At 46.9% G+C, this 7,359-nt stretch overlaps 1 long non-coding RNA gene across 1 annotated transcript in view; it reads right to left on the bottom strand.

The window, feature by feature from the left end:
* LOC102384860 overlaps positions 1-4,504 on the bottom strand; it is an 8,228-nt gene extending 3,724 nt beyond the window's left edge. The window contains exon 1 of the long non-coding RNA XR_324084.1: positions 4,481-4,504. This is a non-coding gene — a long non-coding RNA (uncharacterized LOC102384860). The remainder of the gene's footprint in view (positions 1-4,480) is intronic.
* Between the last annotated feature and the right edge of the window lie 2,855 nt (positions 4,505-7,359).

Below are 7,359 nucleotides of genomic sequence, written 5' to 3'. Positions count from 1 at the left end.
GCCCCGCCCCCCCCCCCCCCCCCCCCAGCCTCCTCCATGGCTGCCCCTCCTGCTCCAGCTCCAGGCCCTTCAAGCAAAAAAAACAACAACCCAGACTCACCGGTTCTTGCCTGGTGGGGGTGACCTCCACTGCCCCCCACTGCCTCATGCTGTGTGAGGGGCTCTGCATGAGCCCCCCTGAAGCTGCTGTAGGAGCTGTTGAGTTCGTGTTTTTTGTTTTGTTTTTTTTTCTTAAAGGGCCAGAGCCAGGGCAGGCAGGGCAGTCATGGGGGGGGGGGGGGGGAGAGTGGGGAGCAGGCTGGGGGGCTTGTGGCAGAGCCCCCCCCATGAAGCATGGGGCAGTGGGGATCTCCCCTCCTGCCTGGCAGCACTGAGTGAGTGGGGGATTTGTTTTAAACAAATGGGAGCTGGGGCAAGCAGGGCAGCCATGGGGAGGGTGGGGGGCAGGCAGGGGATGGGGCCTGGCAGGGGTCCTCCATGGTCCCCTCCTCCCTCCTCTAGCCCCTCTCCCCTGCCCCTTACTTACCAGTATGGAGTCCAGCTCTAGCTCCCTCCTGCAGTGAGCAGGGACTGTCCAAATTGCAGAAGCTCTCCGAATCTTTTCTGATTCAATTCAGACCTTTTTATAGGTTCCCTGATTTAATTTGGATTTGGAGATTCGGCCATCAAATTGGGCCAAATCTCCTCTGAATCAAATCATTACCCAAAGCTTTGCACACCTCTACCATGCAGCCCTTCCAGAGAGATGTAGTTCTGGTAGTTGCTGGATAGGAACCCAAACATATGGAGCTCATTCAAACCCCAGCCTTTGTAAGTCCCAGGACATGTACTCTAAAGCAAACTAGAAGTTTCCAGCAGGTAGCTTACACAGACTTTAAGTGCTCAAGGACATGAGGTCTTTTTTGGAAACAACAATCACAAGAATCAAAGTCAGGGCAAAAATATGCCCAATCTTAATGATTTATACTAAACTATATCAACATGACAAAAAATCTGAATAATTTAAAATAGTATCCAAGTTGAACCCCAAATGTTATCTACAGTTTTGAACTATTGGTTATTAAGAACATTGTAAATAAAAATATCTAATTCCTGCCCTCCCTCCCCACAACCTTTCCTGAGGCAAAAAAAAACAAACAAACTATAACCCACTGCCCCCACTCCCTTCACACACTCCTCCTCCAAACCAAACCCCCTCAAAATAGACTGCAGTATTATATACTCTGGGAACAAGTCAATGTGTTGGGCTGTGCTCTTAGATACCTAAAGATTTTTTCTATGCCCTTTGCAAGTCAAGCCTTTTCCACATGTGTTCAGATATTTATTAAGTAGGGATCTTTAAAAGCTTTGCAACAGGGATGGACTAGTTTGCAATTTTTCAGTTCCTTCATAGTATCCCATTAGATGTGTTCCCATTTATTCATTATTACTCCCTTTTCCTGAAGTTATTAATAAAGCTACATTCAATGCAGCTAAATGTTAACTTGATTTAAGTACCATGTATTAGATAACTGTGGGCATTCAGCAATGCCCTTGAGAATGCTGTGGAAAAGCACATCTCACCCTCCAGCTCTTGCTCCATATACACCATGCTTCATAATGAGGCAGTCGAATTGCCCTGTCAGTGCCCCTGCTGCTATTCTCAAGCAGGTAGAGGGTGGCAGCAGGGATTTTCCTCAGAGCAACTTCACTGCCTGACTTCTGGGTTTGGTGTATGCAGAGTGGAGTTCAGCAAGGACACCACATTCAGAGGTGTCCTTGCTTACCAATGGCCCTCTGAAGAGCACTGTAGGACTAGTACAGACATCCTGTATTGGATTTTCCTTTTTCAACGAGACAAGGATCTGGAACCTAGCTTTCCTACCCCTCAGGAGACTGTCCTGGCTGCTGGCTACTCTGGGACAAAGTTATTTCACCCTCTCCAGTTATAGCTATTCCACTGTGTAAATAATTCAGTATCACTGGCAGGGAAGATGCGGGGAAGGGGAATGGAGAAACTTTATAGCATAATGATTAAGGCATTCAGATAGGATATGAAGACTGAGGATCAATCTTTGACCCAACAGATACTTTATTATACATACAAAGGCTGGGGACAAAAATTACATGTAAACTGGTATAAGTGATCAGAAACCAGTCTAAACCTGTAACAGAACAGAGGTTCAGTGCACATAAACTGGTTTCAAAATGGCAGAACCTGGTTTAAGATAGACCTAGATGGATGTAGTATCAGATTTAACCAGTTTAGGTTAGACCAGTCTTTTGAACTTCTGTTCCAGATCCCCTCCTGAAACAAGTTAGGTTACAGTCCCCCAACATCCCAAGATGCTTTGCAGCCCCCTTGCTAATCCCCCTTACAGGCCAGGTGGGCTAGCTTCCACCAGTGCTCCTCTACTCTGGCTGAGCTGAGCTGGCCCCACCCCCAGGCTGTTAAAGAGTTGAGGCAGTAAAGCCCCTGCTCCCCAGTTCGGTGTCCCGCCTGCACCTGTCAACCCAGCAAGGCAGTGGTGGGGAGGCAGGGCAATGGAGCCCCCTGCTTTGACCCCAGACTGCCCTCATACTGGGATCTGCCCTGCTGGGGTTCCCTCCCCGAGCAGGGTCGGCTGCACAGACCTGCCCCCTGTGTGTCCCTTCCTCCAATAAGTCTCTGGAAAGGAAAACACACTCTGCTAGGTAGGTGGGTCAATAATTGAGAAACAAACAAAGTTGCTAGCCCCATACTGCAATCTTGATGGACCTTGGATTAACATTTTAACAAGGAGCTAGTTACCTTTGCTGTGCAGGCAATGGTGTGACAAGCAGTTGTTAAAGAACTGGCCGGGGCTAGCAGGGGGTAAAATGAACCCCCTTCCTGGCCCCTTCATCATGCTGGCCAGCATCTGGCCATGCCCCTGCCCCTGGTGCTGGAGCAGTGAGAGTGAGGGGTGGGCCCTGACAGGGACTGCTGCACCCCAGCCAGGCAGACCCCGGCTGGGGTTCTGGGGGGGAGTAGGGAGGGAGGGTGGAATAAACCTCCTTCCTGCCCCCTTCACTTTAGGGGGCCATGCCAGGCCAGCATCTGGCTGGGGGGCTGGGGTCTGGCCATGCCCCCCAAAAAACAAAACAAAAACAAAAAAAACCTGGCAAGGGATGTTTCCCCTCTTCTCCCTCCAGGCACATCCCAGCTGGGGTCCCTGCAGGCCAGGGTGGGGGTTTAAACCCCTCCCCAGTCATATTCAGGCTTCAGGCTTGCCAGGGCCTGGCCATGCCCCCTCCCTCAGCTCAGCTTCCCTGCCCTGCCCTGCCCACCCACTGTGGAAGGGAAGGGAGGACTTGCTGTAGCAGTCCCCGGCTTTTGGACAGAGCCACTGAAGGCATATTCAGAATCAAAAGTCAATGTCTATTCACTTGCAAATCAGTTCAATCTATTTAGGTTAGACTAACCTGCAAAGATTGAATCAATTCAGGCTCAGGCTTCTTGAATGTCTATACTTAACCTTTAAAACTTGAATTGTAAAGCTAAACTGTAATTCAATGTAAACCTGGGTTTCAGTGCATTACTGCCTCATTGAGCCCCCAAGGGACAGTCAAGATAGAAATAATATAACCAGCCACCTCACCTACAGAAATTTGCCCCCGACTTGCTGTGACAGGTGGTCACTTCTGGGCCGCCCTTAATGTGGCCCACCCACCTGTCTCTGGGGCAACCGCCCACCTACTCGCCTGCCATGCCTTGTTGTTAATTAATTAATTAGTATTAATTAGTGGGAGGCTTCCCTTATTCTGCCCCGCCACTAGGGGGCGCTATCTGCAGCTCAGTTTCCTCCCCCTACACCGCAGTCCACACCTCGCTGATGGAATAGAGGTTATGTCTCAATCTACACACTGGCCCCTCTTTTGCTCTCTCAGGGCCTTCCCCAGCAGTGCTGCCCCCTCTCCGGGGCTCACCACGCCCGCATTGGGGCTTCTCTGTAACTGCCCCCCTCCTCTGGGGCTTTTGCTCCCTCACCGGGCGTTCTGCCCTCTCTCAGGGCCTGCTCTGTCAACTGCCCCCTCTCTGGGGCTCCCCAGCAGTGCTGCCCCCTTTCCAGGGCTCCCCACGCCCACACAGGAGCTTCTCTGTAACACCCCTTCTCTGGGGCTCGCCACGCCTGCCCTGGGGCTTCTCAAACACGCCCCCTCTCTGGGGCTGGGGTCTATGTACCCCTTATGCTGTGCCCACACTGGCACTGGGGTCCTCACACTTTGCTGTGGGTTCCCCTTGAATACGCTGTGCCCTCACTGGCACCGGGGCCCCCACAACCCTGTGGGTCCCTTTATGAGGCCTCCTCCAAGCCATAATAGCCTCACACAAACCACCGGTGTAACAACATGACAACAACGCAAAACAAGCCCCTAGGCTATAACTTAACATAAGCCACCTGGCTATAACTTAACATCATTGCTTAAGCCTCCAGCTTTGCTTCCCTTACTCCGCTTGAGGAGTCCCTGCAGTTCCCACCTCTTAACTCCAGAAGCTGCTGGCAAGGAACTCCTTTTGGCCCCAGCCCCTAGGGTTTATAAGGGCCAGACCCTGCCCCTTCTGGTCAGCTGACCTTCCCTGGTTGCCCCGGCAACCCACAGCTGGGCTTATTTCCTTCTAGGGCTTCCTCCCCAGCAGTTTTCCCCTCTTTGGAAGCAGGGCACCTCAGTGTTCTGTAACACTTGTCAATTCTAGAACTTCCTGATCAGCTGAAGATATTCCAGAATAGATCATTCTATGGCATGACAAACACAAAAAGACTCATTGTAAGCTGTGGTACTTTTGACTTCAGAGTGATACATTCTGAGATGTAGGATTTTGAAGAGAGCTCTCAGGTTTTTTCACTTTCCTTGAAGTATCCTCAAGATAACTTTTTCATTCTTTGGTTTGAACTAGGTATTTCTGAATGTGATTTGGCCCCTTTGTGGAGGTCAGCCCCTGAGAAAAAGCTAGATTCTATCTGCAATTCTCCAGGTAAGAATTCTCAGGATAGGCTAGTAATATCAGAAAAAGGCCTGGCAAAACTGGCATATACAGGTTTGGTCACTGTGAAATTCAGGCCAAGGGTCAGCAAGTGTAACTTCCACTGATACCAGATCAGCCCTACAATGCTTTGCAATCAGAAAGGTTCAGAAACTTCTTTTCAGTTCTACAGAGCTGAATGGAAAAACATACCCTGCATTCCAAGTTTCTTTGCACTTGGGTACAATTAGTGCTTATTTTCAAATAAAGGAGGTAAATGTAGAATACTTTCAGAAATAACAATCTCGTATGGCTTGTGCTACTTCATGCTAGTTAACATCCCATATTTGCTCTACAGACTGATTAGCGCAAGCAAACTTATTACCTAAATTCACTTGATAGAAGTTTTTTGAGATCCCATTCTCAAAAATTAGACTATGGAATCTCCATTTGGTTATGCTGAACTTTTAATTTGCTTTAGAAAATAGTCTTCGGGTTATGATCCATGTCAATGTATAGAGTTGCATTCCTTTGTATAATACAAACCAGAATTGTATCCCAAATATGATTTTGCCTTCTTGACCCATAGAATACCTTGCAGCTCTTTTTTCATTTTCAAAAAAATACTAACTTAAAAAACCTACTAAAGATAAGTTTATTATTTTACACTTGATTTCGAAGGTATGTGACTCCACATTGAAGCTGCCTCCTCTAGGGACATATTACAAGTTACTGTGTTAAACATCTGCACTATTATTCATCACCCTTCCTGCTTCCTACAAGTTTCCTATATGACTGAACAGCCATATGCTTAAAAAAACCCCAATCCAGTAACAGCCACACATACAAGTGAGACTTGATTCATGAGAAGCAGTTTATAATACCCAGTCCTCCATGCTGTTGTGCACCCGCAACTCCTGGGGGAGGTCAATGGGAATTGGGGGTATTGCTAAAAAATGTACAGGATCTAGCACATAATCTTCTGTATTTATCAGGGTTAAAATTGGGTATCACAAGCAGTGATGGCATTTTAACCAAATGCAGCTGCTGGAAGAGAATGCATTGGATTTTATTACACACCTTATTGTGTATATGAAGTATGCTCCTGAGTACAAGCCAACTGGTCAATGTATTTTCATTAGTAGTTTTAAAATAGGCATTTAACCACCTAACTCCCATTAATTTCAATGGAAGTTATATACCTAAAAAAAGGTCTAACCCAAATTATCCAGCCCAAATTAGCCTCAATAGCTGCTGGTCCATGAAAGTTTCATGGGTCTCAGAGGCTGTGCATCTGTGCAAGCTGCTTTCTAATCCAAGAAAACCCATCTATGTGGAAAACAGCAAGTAATTCCAAAAATAGCTTGATGCAGGGAGAGGAAAGGAACCCATCCTTGTCTAACCGCATCAGAAAAAGGAACATTTTTTTGTTTGTTTAAAAAAAAAAGGAAACAAAACCTGTGCCCCTGGAGTAGTTATTCACTGGATAAAAGCTAAAGAAGTAAAGAGGTCAAAAAGTCTGCTCACCTTGCAACTAAGTATCATTAGATTCAGAAAAGGGAAATGTAATAGGCACATGGTAGCAACTGATTTTCAACAGCAGCAGCAAATTGATGAGCAGATCACCACGGAGGTCACAAGAGGTTCCTATGCAGCTGCTATAGGGAGCTGCCTTCAGCAGCAGTAAACATAGTGAGAAGCAGCATACTGACAGAGTTACAGGGGTAAGTTGTAGTAAGTTCATTTCCACTTTCACTGCCTATTTATTTTTTTGCCCTTGTTCCCTAAATTAAACCTTTCCCTTCCACATAAACCCATGTTGCTCCTGAATATTTGTGATATCATATGGTCCAGGTGCATATATGCAGTTGTATCTGGACAGAACCCTTTAACAATTTACTGGACTATTTAATATTTATTTTTCATTCATTCAAATAATTAATTCCAAACTAATTACTAAGGTATCTGGTAGATATTAAAATGATTATGTAATTGAGATCTAAGTAATGTTATGTCCTGTCCCAAAAATTGCACATCCTGCCATGCCAGATGTGTATGGCAAGAGGTGCAGTGTTTGGGATGGGAAATACAATTCCTCAGATCTCAATCAAGCCACTGTAGAGCTGCTCCCAACCCAATCCTCTGGATCAGGCAAGGGGCAATTCTGTCCTGGACCCCTAAACTGTCCCCTGCACAATCCCCATGCTCAGCTCAGTCTAGGGAACATGCTTGGTTAGCTTGGGTCTGGTTCAAGACCCAGGGATATCTCCAGGCAATGGCGACAATCAGCTGATTGTTGGCATTGGTGAGGCCATGCTATTCTGGAATAAACACACAGACTCATAGAATATTAGGGTTGAAAGGGACATCAGGAGGTAATTTAGTTGAACCCGCTG

The sequence above is a fragment of the Alligator sinensis genome, unplaced genomic scaffold (assembly GCF_000455745.1).
Source record: "Alligator sinensis unplaced genomic scaffold, ASM45574v1 scaffold143_1, whole genome shotgun sequence".
Taxonomy (NCBI): Eukaryota; Metazoa; Chordata; order Crocodylia; family Alligatoridae; genus Alligator; species Alligator sinensis.
Note: the sequence above shows the minus strand (reverse complement) of the source record. Positions and strands in the feature narration are given on the sequence as shown.